This window comes from Aedes albopictus, chromosome 3 (assembly GCF_035046485.1).
Source record: "Aedes albopictus strain Foshan chromosome 3, AalbF5, whole genome shotgun sequence".
In the NCBI taxonomy this organism is placed as follows: Eukaryota; Metazoa; Arthropoda; class Insecta; order Diptera; family Culicidae; genus Aedes; species Aedes albopictus.
Window position 1 is genome coordinate 381,768,253 of NC_085138.1, and position 12,675 is coordinate 381,780,927.

General features: G+C 39.4%; 1 protein-coding gene across 2 annotated transcripts in view; it reads left to right on the top strand.

The window, feature by feature from the left end:
- LOC109399594 (DNA-binding protein D-ETS-4) overlaps positions 1 to 12,675 on the top strand; it is a 78,344-nt gene that overhangs the window by 61,677 nt on the left and 3,992 nt on the right. The window lies entirely within an intron of this gene.

Genomic DNA, 12,675 nt, shown 5'->3' on the forward strand with positions numbered 1-12,675 from the left:
AAGAAATGCATCAAGAATTCCTCGCACGATTCCTTCAGTTTTTTACAGATACTTCTGCAAGGATACATCGATGAATTCCTTTTGGAATTTTCCATAGCTTCCTTCAGTGATTCTAGCATGGATTGCTCCAGAGAGATTTTCAAGAATTCCTGTATGGGTTTCACCAGACATTCCTCCGGGAATTTCTCCTGGGATATCTTTAGAAGTTTCCCAGTGATTGTTCCAGTGCTTCTTCCGATGATTCCTCCAGGAATTTCTAAATCATTGTACAAAACATTCTTTTGGCAAAGATGAGCCAGCCTAGGGCTGCAAATCTCTCTAATAAAGATAATAATAAATAATAACATTCTTTTGGGAGTTCATCCAAATATTCCAACAATAATTCGTCCAAAAATTATTGCAGACGTGGATGCATTCATTTTTTTCCTACTGAAATTCTATCAAGAATTTGTTAAGAAAGCTTTTCTAAGGAATTCATCATGGGATTGCTTCCGGAATTCCTCCAGGTTTTCCTTCAAGCATTCCTCCAAGGATTCACCCGGGAATATCTTCTGTGTTTCTTTCAAAAACAACTCCAAGAATTATTTCAAAGAATCCTTCAAGGGTTCCCCCAGGAACACTTTTAAGAATGCCTTCAGGAGTTCTTCTTGGAATTCTTTCAGAAACTCCCCCAAAAAATAATCCAATACTTCCTCCAGGAACTGTTTAGAAATGCTTCTAGGAATTGCTTCCAGGATTTCTCCTGGGGTTTCTTCAGGAACTGCTACAGGGATTGCCCAAGGAGTTCTTCCACGAACTCTTCTTAGAATTCCTTCAGGATTTCTCCAAGGATTCCATCTGCAATATCTTCAGAAATTTTTACTGGGATTTCTCCATGAATTTCTTCAGAGATTCCTCTACGAATTATTCCAGAAATCGTCTGGGAATTGTTGCAGTGATTCCCCTCAAAATTCATCCAAGGATTAATTCAGAAATGCATATAGAGATTTCTCCAAAAATTCCTCCAGGAATTCTTCTAGAGATTCCTCCGTTAATCTCTACGGGTATTCTTCTAGGATATCCTCCAGGGATTCCTCAAAGAATTTCTTCAGGGCTTAACTCGGGACTTCCTTCTGTGATTCTTTCTGAAACAACTTATATCAAACATCCTCCAAAGATTCTCCCACGAACTCTTTTTAGGGTTCCTCCAGCAACTCCTTTCTCTATTTTTTAAGGAACTGATTCAGTACTTCCTCCAGGAACTGCTTAGGGATTCCCTTAGTAATTCCTCTTGAAATTTCTTTCGGGTTTCCTTCTGGAGTTTCTTCAGAAACTCTTCTAAGGATTCCTCCAGAATTTGTTCAAGAGCTCCATGTGCGATTTCCTAAGGAATTATTTCCTATACGAATTCCCTGAGAGATTCATCCACGAATTTCTTCAGGAACTCCTCTAGGAATTACTCCAGGAAATCCTTCAGGGATTCCTTGAGAAATTCTTCCAGGATTTTTTCTAGGAATACCTTCTGGGATTTTTCCAGAAATTTCGCCATGAAATCTTCCAGTATTCCCTCTAGGAATTGCTACAGGCATTCCTCCAGGACTTGCACTAAAACTCCTCCAGGAACTTTTTTAGTGATTTTTCAGGGATTTCTTCAGAAATTCGTTCGAGGATTTCTCCAGGAATTCCTCCAGAGATTCCTCTTGAAATCCCTCCGGGAATTTCTCAGGCATTTTTTTCAGAAATTTCGCGCAGAGTTCCTCAAGAGATTCCCCCAGAAATTAATCCAGAAATTGTTGAAGGAATTCTTACAGAGATTCCTCCTAGAATTACTGCAAGCATTCCGCCAGCAATTCTCAAAGGAGAACCTCCAGCAATTCCTCCAGGAATATCTCCAAGAACTATTCCAGGAAATTCTTCAGGAATTACCCCAAGAATATCTACAGGAATTCCTCCAGCGATTTCTCTAGGAATTGATCCAGAAATTGCTCCTGCACTACAAATTTTGTTTGCTGGTATTCAGCAAACTTTACTGATTTTTTTTGTGCTAATTACATTGAGCAATACGAATTTACTGAGTATCAGCAATGATTTTTTAACTTGCTGAGCCAGCCAGCAATTTTGACAGTTGATCAGCAACGTTGTGCTGAAATTCAGCAAAATTGTTGCTGGAATTCAGCAATTTATTGTGCTGATTTTTTTTGTGCTGGAAGCATTTCAGAAATTTTGGTGTGTGTCCTTCAGAAATTATGTCAACTTGGAGATGAACCAGCCGCGGGCTGAAAATCTCCTTAATAAAGCTAATAATAATAATTATGTCAACAATTAGTCCAGGAATTTTTCCAGGAATTCTTCTGAAGATTTTTTCAGAAATTCTTCCAGGAAATTCTCCAGGAATACCCTCAGGAATTTTTCAGGGATTCCTTCAGGAAATCCTCCGAAGATTCATCCAGGAAATCCTGCAGAAGTTCCTTTAAGGATTCTTCCTGGAAATCCTCTAGGGATTTCTTCATAAATTCTTCCAGGAAATTCCTGGAGGAATGCCATCAGTAATTTTTCAGGGATTCCTCCAGGAACTTCTTTAAAAACTTCTTCTAGGATTCCCCCTGAGAATCCTTCAGGCATTCCTTCCAGGATTTATCAAAGAATTCCTCCAGAAATTCTGCTAGAAATTCCTCTAGGATTTTCTCAAGGGATTTTTCAGAAATATAAAAATAACAGAATAGAAATAGAAATCTCCCAGAATTTCTCTAGAAATTTATCCAGTAATTCTTCCGAGAATTTCTCTTAGAGATTCCTCCAGAAATTCGCAAAGAAATGCCTCTAATAATTCCTCCAGGTATTTCTCCAGGATTTTATCCAGGAACTTCTCCAGAAATAACCCCAATAATTTCATCAGGAACACCCCCAGGAATTTCTCCAGGAATTGGTCCTGGACATCTTTCAGAAATTATGTCCGCAATTCCTCTAGGTGTTTCTCCAGGAATTTTTCCCAAGAATCCATCAGGAATCGCTTAAGGGATTCCTCCAGAAATTTCACCATGAAAAATCTCTTCAGGAAATTCTTTGAAGATTCCTTCAGGAAATCCTCCAGAAGTTTCTCCAAAGATTTTTCCATGAAATCCTCTAGGGATTTTTTCAGAAATTCTTCAAGAATATTCTCCAGGAATTCCTTCAGGAATTTTTCAGGGATTCCTCCAGGTATTCCGCCAAGGATTTCTCCAGAGATTCCTTCAGGGATTTCTTCACAAATTTCTTCAAGGATATCCCCAGGGATTCCTTCAGGAATTCTTTCGAGAATTTCTCCAGGAACTCCACCAGCAATTCCAGCTAGAAATTACCCCAGGGATTCTTTCAGAAATAGAAAAATAACAGAAATAGAAACAGAAATCTCTTAGAATTCTTCAGGAGATTCCTCTAGATATTCATACAGTAATTCTTTCATGAATTCCTCTAGAGATTCCTCCAGAAATTTCCACAGGAATACCACTAGGAACTCCTCCATTTATTCCTCCGGGATGTTATCTAGGAATTTCCCCAGGAACTTCTTCAGGAATGCCTCCAGGAAATACCCCAGGAATTTCTTCCGGAACTCCTTCTGGAATACTCATGGCATCCTTCAGGAATTATGCCAGCAATTCGTCCAGGAATTTCTCCTGGAAATCTTTTTGGGATTTCTTCAGAGATTCTTTCAGGAAATTCTCCAGGAATACTTTGAGGAAATTTTCAGGAATTCCTCCAGACATTCCTCCAAGAATTACTTCAGGGATTTCTCCACGAATTTCTCGGGGGATATTCCCAGAGATTCCACCAGGGAATCCTCCAGAAATTCCTCCAAGGGTCCTTCCAGGAAGTCCTCCTGGAATTTCTCAAGGGATTTTTTTCATAAATTTCTCCAGCAATTCCTCCCAGAATTCCCCTGGATATTTCTTCAAGAATTTCTCCCGGAATTCCCCTAGGGATTGCTCCAAGAATTCACCCAAAAAGTTGCTCAAGGAAATTCTCCAGGAATTCCTGCTGGGTCTAATACAAGAATTCCTCCAGGAATTACGCCAAGAATTTGCTCAAAAGTTTCTACAGGCATTCCTCCAAGGATTCCTTCTCAAATCCAGGAATTCGTACAGGTTTATTTTCTGAAATTCTTAAGAAATTTCTTCAGAAATGACTGGTGGTATTTCAATCGGAGATTTTTCCTTCTTTGAGCATGACCTATTCTTTCGAGTCATGCTGTTATGGAGATTGGTTGCCATTACAGCTGCCAACAATGTGATCAGAGATTTTTCCTTCTTTTAAATATATGCTATTCTTTGGAGAAATACTGTCATAGTTATGTAGGCGATCAATAATGCATACTTTAGCGCGGAAAAACAGTCCTAACATAGTAACGGAATCATGTTCGTCCAATGAAACATCAAACAATGAGCGGTAGTGTGCGTCAAATGTCAAACTCAAGCAAACCCAATGCAAGTGTCAGGGCTGAGTGGTCGGCCAACTAGCAAATTTTCATAAAGATCATAATATCAGTGTACGATATGAATAATTAGAGTGTTATGTCTGTTTGTCTGTGATGTTAGTGTTGCCTTTAGGCTCGCATGACTGTCTTTAGGCTCGCCGTTTGAAAACTAGTCGAACCATTATTTCAGCCTTATGTTATTTCAGCTTTTGACATTTTCAGGATTTTTTAATTCAGCCTTTCGTAATTCAGCCATTTGTTATTTCAGCCTTTCGTGCTTCAGCCTTTTGTACGTACCCCGGTACAGGTGATCTAGATCAAAACCGTAGACGTAGTGTAGTACCAATCAATCTAGAGCACTACAGCAGCTCTTTATGACGCACACAGCAACTCTCTGACGCATATAGAGAATTCTAAAGTCTTGTAGAAAAATAAAACTTATCTAATCTAATTACAAAAGATCTGAGTGAAATGCAAAATCGTAAGAAGGTACTACCAACAAATCCAGAACACTTTGCTGAAGACTGCCACCATCTAGGATGCATGCCGAGAATAAGAGAGAGTCATATAGAATAACAAAACATATCTAGATCAACAACAGCAGATCTAGATCAAAACCGAAGACGTAAAAGTGTAGTACCAACCAATTCAGGGAACTTCACCGAATACTTCAACCATCTAGGATGCATAACGAGAATGCTAGAGTAATTTAGAAAAAAAAAAAACTTATCTAGATCAATTACAGCAGACTTAGATCAAAACTGAAGATATAAAAGTGTAGTACTAACCAACCCAGAGAACTTTGGCGAAGATTGCAACCCTCTAGGATGTATATTGAAAGTTCTCGATAATCATATTGAAAAAACTAAACTTATCTAGATCAACTACAGCAGATCTAGATAAAAACAGAAGACGGAAAAGTGTAGTACTGACCCATCCAGAGATTTTTGCCGAAGGCTTCAACCATCCAGGATTCATATCGAGAGAACTTTTGTCATATAGAAAAAAAACTTGTCTAGATCAATTACAGCTGATCTAGATCAAAACCAAAGACGTAAAAGTGTAGTACTAACCGATCCAGAGAACTTTGCCGAAGACTTCAATCATCTAGGATGCATTTCGAGAGTTCTAGAGAGTCATATAGAAAAATAAAACTTATCTAGATCACTTACAGCAGATCTAGATCAAAACCGAAGACGTTAAAGTGTAGTACCAGTCAATATATAACACTTTGCTGAAGACACCAACTCTCTAGGATGCTTATCAAGGGCACTGGAGTATTTTCTGGTCGAGAGCTGCGTTCATTTGTGCCTAGGGATGTTCAAGATAGCTATGCAAATCTCATACTACCTCTACATTATGCCTTTTCAAAATATATGCCGATTTATAGTAATTTTTCGTGATCACCGCTAAAATTTAGCATGTAAATCGAAAATTATGAGGTTTTTTAAAAACGTTCCTGACTCACGCTATTCTGGGGGAAAAATGAGCATCCCTAGAAACATAATTTTTGAAGGAAATAAAAGAAGAAGAGTTGGGTCGAAGATCCCTGAAAAAAAATTGAAAATCGGTTCACAGGCGGCTGAGAACGAGCTGTTCAAACTAAAAGTTCCCACTTTTTTCTGATCACGGTATTCCGCGTAAAGTTTTTTATCACGGTATTTGGAGTGTTAATCATAAGGCAGAATATTTTTTTCTGAGTATTCCAGGGCTGAATTTCCAAAAAATCAAAATTTTAATAACTTTATCTATTTTCCAAGAAATAAACAGAAATACCGTTTAAAGCAATGAGTAACAATTGGTTATTCCTAGGTAACAGATGAAGTTAATTTGGGTCAATTCCAAAGAATAGCTTTTTCGCTTCCACCGAAAATGTCTTTTAAAATCAGGAAAAAAATATTTAGTAGTCTATTTGACTTTTGAATTCCTTACACAGTTTTGGAACTGAACTTGGATGTCTGTTCTCTGTGCTGGTGGTGTAGTAATATTGAGATGTCTGATTTCTATCCATGATTCATCCATGAATTCCTTCCGGGTTTTCTCCTTGCATTTCTACCATAATACTTCCTTTCAATTTTTCCGCAGTTCCTCACAGAATTCTTCCTGTTAGTAAATTTATCCAAGGTTTTTCTCCACAGTTTGTCAGGGGTTTCCTAGATTTTTTTTATCTGATTCTCCCACTTTTACATCCAGCGGTTTATTATATTGCTCCCATAAATGGTTCCTTCCTTTTTTTTTGCGTTCTTTCGGACCTTTTGAGAGCTGTTCCTTAGATTTCTACTAGAGTTCATCCCACGATTTCTACAGAAGTTTTTCACGGGTCTCTGCTGTGGTATCACCCTGTCGTTAAACATGTTTTCCAGGTTTGCTTCCAGAGCTTCTCGCTGGCTTCCTCCCGGATATCCATTCAAACTTTATCCAAAGTGCTATTAAGAAAAGTTTTTTCCAATGATTGTCTCATGATTTTCGAAATTTTTTTGCAGGGTTTTTTTACCGAGAGTTTTCCGCCATTACTCTTGGATTTTCTGGTGGTATATCTCTTAGAGGTTTTCAGAGTTTCTCCTGGAATTTTCTTAATATTTCCTCCCGGGACTACTCGCAGAACTTTTTCCGAGATGTGTCGGTTTTTCTCAGGATTTCTTCTGTAGTTCCTCTCGTGATTTCACCAATATGTCTTGTCGTATTTAACGTGTATTCTTTATTATATTTCTCCGGGATTTTTTTACAAGAAATTTTGAAAGTTCTCTCAAGAGACATCTCGTAAAAAAACTACCGGAAAATCCCTGCAAAAAACTGGAATCAAGTATTAAATCCCAACAGCAACATCCGAATATCGGGACAATTACTGGTAGGAATTTCGCGAAAAGCTCTGGGAATTATCCCGACAAATTCTAAAAAAAAAAAAAAATAATCTCATGTGAATCATTCGAAGAAATCCGTTAAGAACTACGAGGAACAGCCTGGAAGAGGCCACCAAGGGTAAGGTCCGAAAAACTCTGAGGGCCATCCTGGGACCAATAACGGAAGGAATTTTCTTAGAGAAATTCCGGGAGAAACTCCGCGATTAATCTCTGGGGAAAAGAAAATCCACAGAAAAGGTCAAAAGAAGAGCCACGAGAACCTTTAGGAAATATCCCGGCTAAAAATGCTGTAGATATATGCTGAGGAATTCTAGAAGCAAGCTCACGTCAATTTCTTGCAGAAATTACAGAAGAAATTTCGGATAAAATCCCGAAAGTAACTCCAGCAGAATTTTCGTGAAAACTCCTTTAGATATCTTCGGAGGAGCTCTAGTAGAAATCTCAGGAATAACTCCTGTAGTAACTGTGAGAGAGATCATGAAAAGATCTCCTGGGAAAGCCTGAAGCGTACATCGGAAGCCATCGCGAAAACTCTTTACTAGGAATCCCGAGAAAAACTCCAGGAGAAACTGCGATAACATCCACAATATATCGTTTCGACAAGAGAATAAAGATATATGTGTAACTTGAAATGGAAAGAACATATCAAAAGGGAGAAAGCCTGTTGAATTATTTAACAATAGGACAGATCGGTAAAATACTAGATTTGTAGTAATGAGCTAAATTTTAGTATGGTGAGAAGGTCAATTCTCCGTTTCTGCAATGAATTGGTGCAAAAAGTGTGAGCAAAACTATGGGCAACTGTGTTGTTGTTTACTCCATTTCTTGCAACATAAACAACATAGTTATCCAATGTTTTGCTCAAACAACATCAAATTAGGTAAAGAATCATAATACCCACGCTTTTTGCACCATTTCATTGCATAAATGGAGAATTGACCTTCTCACCATACTAAAATTCAACTCATCACTACAAATCTAGTACTACACCGAACGTGCCCCCTTATCCGTTTGGCTTGCACTAGCCTAGGGCTAAAAATCTCGTTAATACAGATAAAAAAAGTTATTTTCTAAAATATCAATGAAAATCTTACATCTCTGCTTTGTCCAGAACCAAGCTTATAACTGTGGACTGTGTTACATATATTCCAAGTAAGTGGCCCACACAGTTTGGCGACCACTGTGGAGGACCGACCCGACGCTACGGACGCCGTTGGAGAAAGCCTGCATCGAACGCCAAACGACCTCGACGAAGGCAGGCAACAAGAGAAATGCAACTTCCATCAAGCAGTCTCCCCCTCCGATCGTTATTATCGTGATTATACTTTACATTCGCTCTGCGCTGCGACGGACAAAGGTAAAACCTCTCAAGGACGTTTGAACGCCGCCATCACCACCAGCGGTCGTCTCAATCCCCGCGTCCGATCGTGATGTGGGGGTCTTTGGGGTCTACTCCAGCGCTGCGCTGGATGACCGCATGTTAGGCAATCCGAGCGAAATTTCCATCCACCCATGTGTGTTGGCGCTGGCGGGCTTCGCCACGGCTGAGACCGGTTATATTGCGCGAGATGTTTCAGATGATGACCGAAACTGCATTCAACCCGTTCAACGGTTGGATGTATTCATGTGTGCGAGGGAAATATTTTGCTTTCTTCGCTCGGTTTAATCTGTGGCACGAGCTCCGTGCCGAGCGAAATGATTCGAAATGAGAGACTGAACAGTTCAACATAAACAATTATTATTATCAAATATGGGGGCCGCCGTTTTGTTTACCATCATCCGATCGGATCGGCTCGGGTCCCCCGATGGTGATGGTGATCTAACATTTGTTGATAGGTAGGCAGATTCGAACTTTTATTTAATAAGGTGAATCGCATTGATTGATGATTATAAAAGATTGAGCTTGGGGAAATAAGTGTAAACAGCTTGTTTATATTGAGAGAGGGTGGAATTATCAGCTTGAATTTGTTTGATTCAGATCAAGTTTGCTTTGATTTCAATCACCGATTTCATAAACATAGCTCGATGAAAAGCTATGCTTTGAATGTCATGAAAGGAAACTGTAGATATTCAGCAATGCGTTTTTCCTCCCATGGACATATGACTTATTTTATCAGGGGGGGTTGTTGTTTGTCGAGCACCCTTAGCAAATGTATACCTCCTAGCTTTTATAACAACATGATAAAATTTAATTAGATAACGCTACATCACAGACAAACAGACGTACCACTTTTAACAAACTGCAATAAAAATCATCGTCACGAAAACATAATCGCCCAATGCTAACCAGGCTGCGTTACGCAAACCACTCAGTAGGTGGCAGTAGTGAGCAAACGTCAAATAGGAGCAAAAACGATGCGAGCGCCGTGACCGAGCGATTTGCGAACTATAAAATATTTTAACTAATCGTTAAAAAGGGTAACGATGATAAGTGAGTAGAGTGAGACGTCTGTTTGTCTGTGGCTACATTCTAAAAGCATTATATAAACCTCGAGCAGTCACGTTAATGGAATTCTTAAATAATGGAATCTTTGGAAAAAAAACCTTGAATTCACCTAAAGGAACTCCTGAACGAGTCGCTGGAATGTATTCTACAGAAAATTGCTGGAGAAATTCAAGAAGGAATTCCTAGAGAAATTGCTGATGCATTCCCCAGAAAAATTCCGAGAGAAATTTCTAGGAGAATTTCAAAAGAGTCTTGTCTGGGTAAATTTCTGAAAGATTCCCTGGATAAATATCTGAAACACATCCTGGAGGATCTATTGAAAGAATTCTTGATGGAATCCCTGAGTAAACTCTTGAAGATAGATTATCGAAGGAGTTCCTGGAAAATTGTTAGCTAACTTCTTGGAGAAATCCACAAACAAGTTGCGGAAGGTAATCCCTGGTGGGAATTTTCAAAGGAATCCTAGATAAGTTCTGAAACAACTGTGTTGGAGGAAACCCTCGAGGCATCCCTGAACGAAATTTTGAAGAAATCACGTGAAAATTTTTTTTGGAAGGATCCCTGAAGGAATTTCTAAAGAAACAAACTCAAAACATCTCTGGAAAAACTCCTACAAGGACCTCTGGAGGAGCTCCTGAAGAAATTCATGAATAACTTCCTGAACAATTTCTTGAAAAAAAAAATCTCAGGAAAAATTTCTTGAAAGAATCACAGGACGATTTTTTTTAAAGGAGTTTCTTTGCAGGATCAGGGACTATTCTAGAAGGAATTCATGGATGGATTTCTAAACCAATCCATGGATGAACTTCTAAAAGAGTTCTTGAAGAAACTTGTGAAAGAAATCCTACATGACTTCCTGCGCACCTGTAGATTTTCAATACAAATCGTTAGGAGAATTTCTAAGGAAATCCTTGAAGTAATTCTAAAAAACCGGCAGGTATTCCAGGAGGCGCATCTGCAGAAATTCTTGTATGCCCCTAAAAGAAGTTTTCTGGAATTTGTGAAGGAACACCTGAATCAAATTTTTGAAATCGGCACCAACATTTCAAAAGGGCGTAATTGCATTTTGAAACAAACCACTCTTTCACATCTGTGGGTCATATTTTAAGTTTCCCACGAAATTCACAAACATTACTAGACAGAGAAATTGCTCTTCTTTCCTATACTGGTGGTGATTTGCGTGGCGGCATTGAAATACGATCTACAGATGTGAAAGAGGGGTTTGTTTCAAAATGCAGTTACGCCCTTTTGAAATGTTGGTGCCGAAATGATCCTGAGAGGAATTTTTGCATACATTACAAAAGGAATTCCTGGAAGAATTCCTGAAAAAAATCCCTGGACGAATTCTTGGATGAATTCCTGGAGGAATTCCTGGCAGAATCCTAGGAGGAATTTCTGGAAGAATGCATGGAGGAATTCCTGAAGAACACATGTTGGAATTCCTGATAGCATCATTGGAGGAATTCTTGAAGGAATGCTTGGAGGAATCCCAGAAAGAATTCCTGGAGGAACCTCTGAAGGAATCCATGGTAGAATCACTGAGGAATCCCTGAGGAACCCCTAGAGGGATTATGGGAGGAATATCTGGAGAAATTTCTAAAGAAATCACTTGAGGAATCCCCGCCAAAAAATATGGAATAATCCCTACAGGAAAAAAATCCTGGCATTGAGGAATCTCTAGAGAATTACTAGGAGGAATTCCTGGCAAAATTCGTGGCGGAATTCCAAGAGAAATTCTTGGAAGGATTTCAGGAGAAATTCCTGGAGGGATTCCAGGTTTAATTCCTGGAGAAATTCCTGGAAGAACTCCTGAAGGAATTTCTGGATGAAATCCTGGGGAAAATCCTGGAGTAATCCCAAGAGGAATTTCTGGATGATATACTGTAGGAAGGCCTTGAGTAATTTATGGAGGAACTCCTGGAGAAATGTCTGGAGGAAGTCCTGAAGAAATGCCTTGAAGGATTCCTGGAGGAATACCTGGAGCAATGCCAGTAGAAATTCTTGGAGGAATTCCTAGATAAATCCCAGGAGGAGAAGTTCCTGGATGAATTCCTGCAAAAACCCCTGGTTGAATCCTTACAGGAATGTCAATGAGAATGCCTGGAGGAATTTCAGGAGGAATGCCTGATGGAAATCCTAGAAGAATCCCTGGAATAGAAGTTCCTGGATGAATTCCTGTCGAAATCGCTGGAGCAATCTCTGGAGAAATTCCTGGATAAATTGCTGGAGAAATTTATGGAAGAGTCCCTGGAGGATTTCAAGGAGAAAGTCTTGGAAGAGTTTCTGGTATTCCTGGAGGATTTATTGGAGAAAGTCGTGGAAAAATTCCTGGATCAATTCCTGGAAGAATTTTTCGAAGAATTCTTGAAGGAATATTTAGAGGAGCCCATAGAGAAATTCTATGATAAAATCCTGGATGAATCCCTAGCGGAATCTTTAGAAAAATTCCTGGAGGAATCTCTGAAGAATGTATAAAGAAGTGTCTGGAAGAATTCTTGTAGGAATGTCTGAAGGAAGTCCTTGAGGAATGTTTAGCAGAATCCCTCGAGAATTTTTTGAATGAATGCCTGGCGGAATTCCTAGAAAAATGCCTGGCGGAATTCCTAGAGGAATACCTGGCGGAATTACTTGAGGAATGCCTGGCAAAATTCCCAGAGGAATACCTGACGGAATTCCTAGAGGAACTCTTGAAGGAATTCTAGGAGTATTCGTTGGAGAAATTCCTGGAGGACTGCCTGGAAGAATTCTATATATACCACGATTCCAGGAGGAACCCTTGGAAGAACGACTGGAGGAATATGTGGAGTATTTCCAGGAGGAATCCCTGCGAGAATTCCCGAAGGAATCCGTGGTGGAACCTCTGGAGCAACCCCAAGAGCACTTCCTGGAGGAATCCCTGAAAGAGTTCCTGAAGAAATCCCAGGAGGAACTACTGAAGA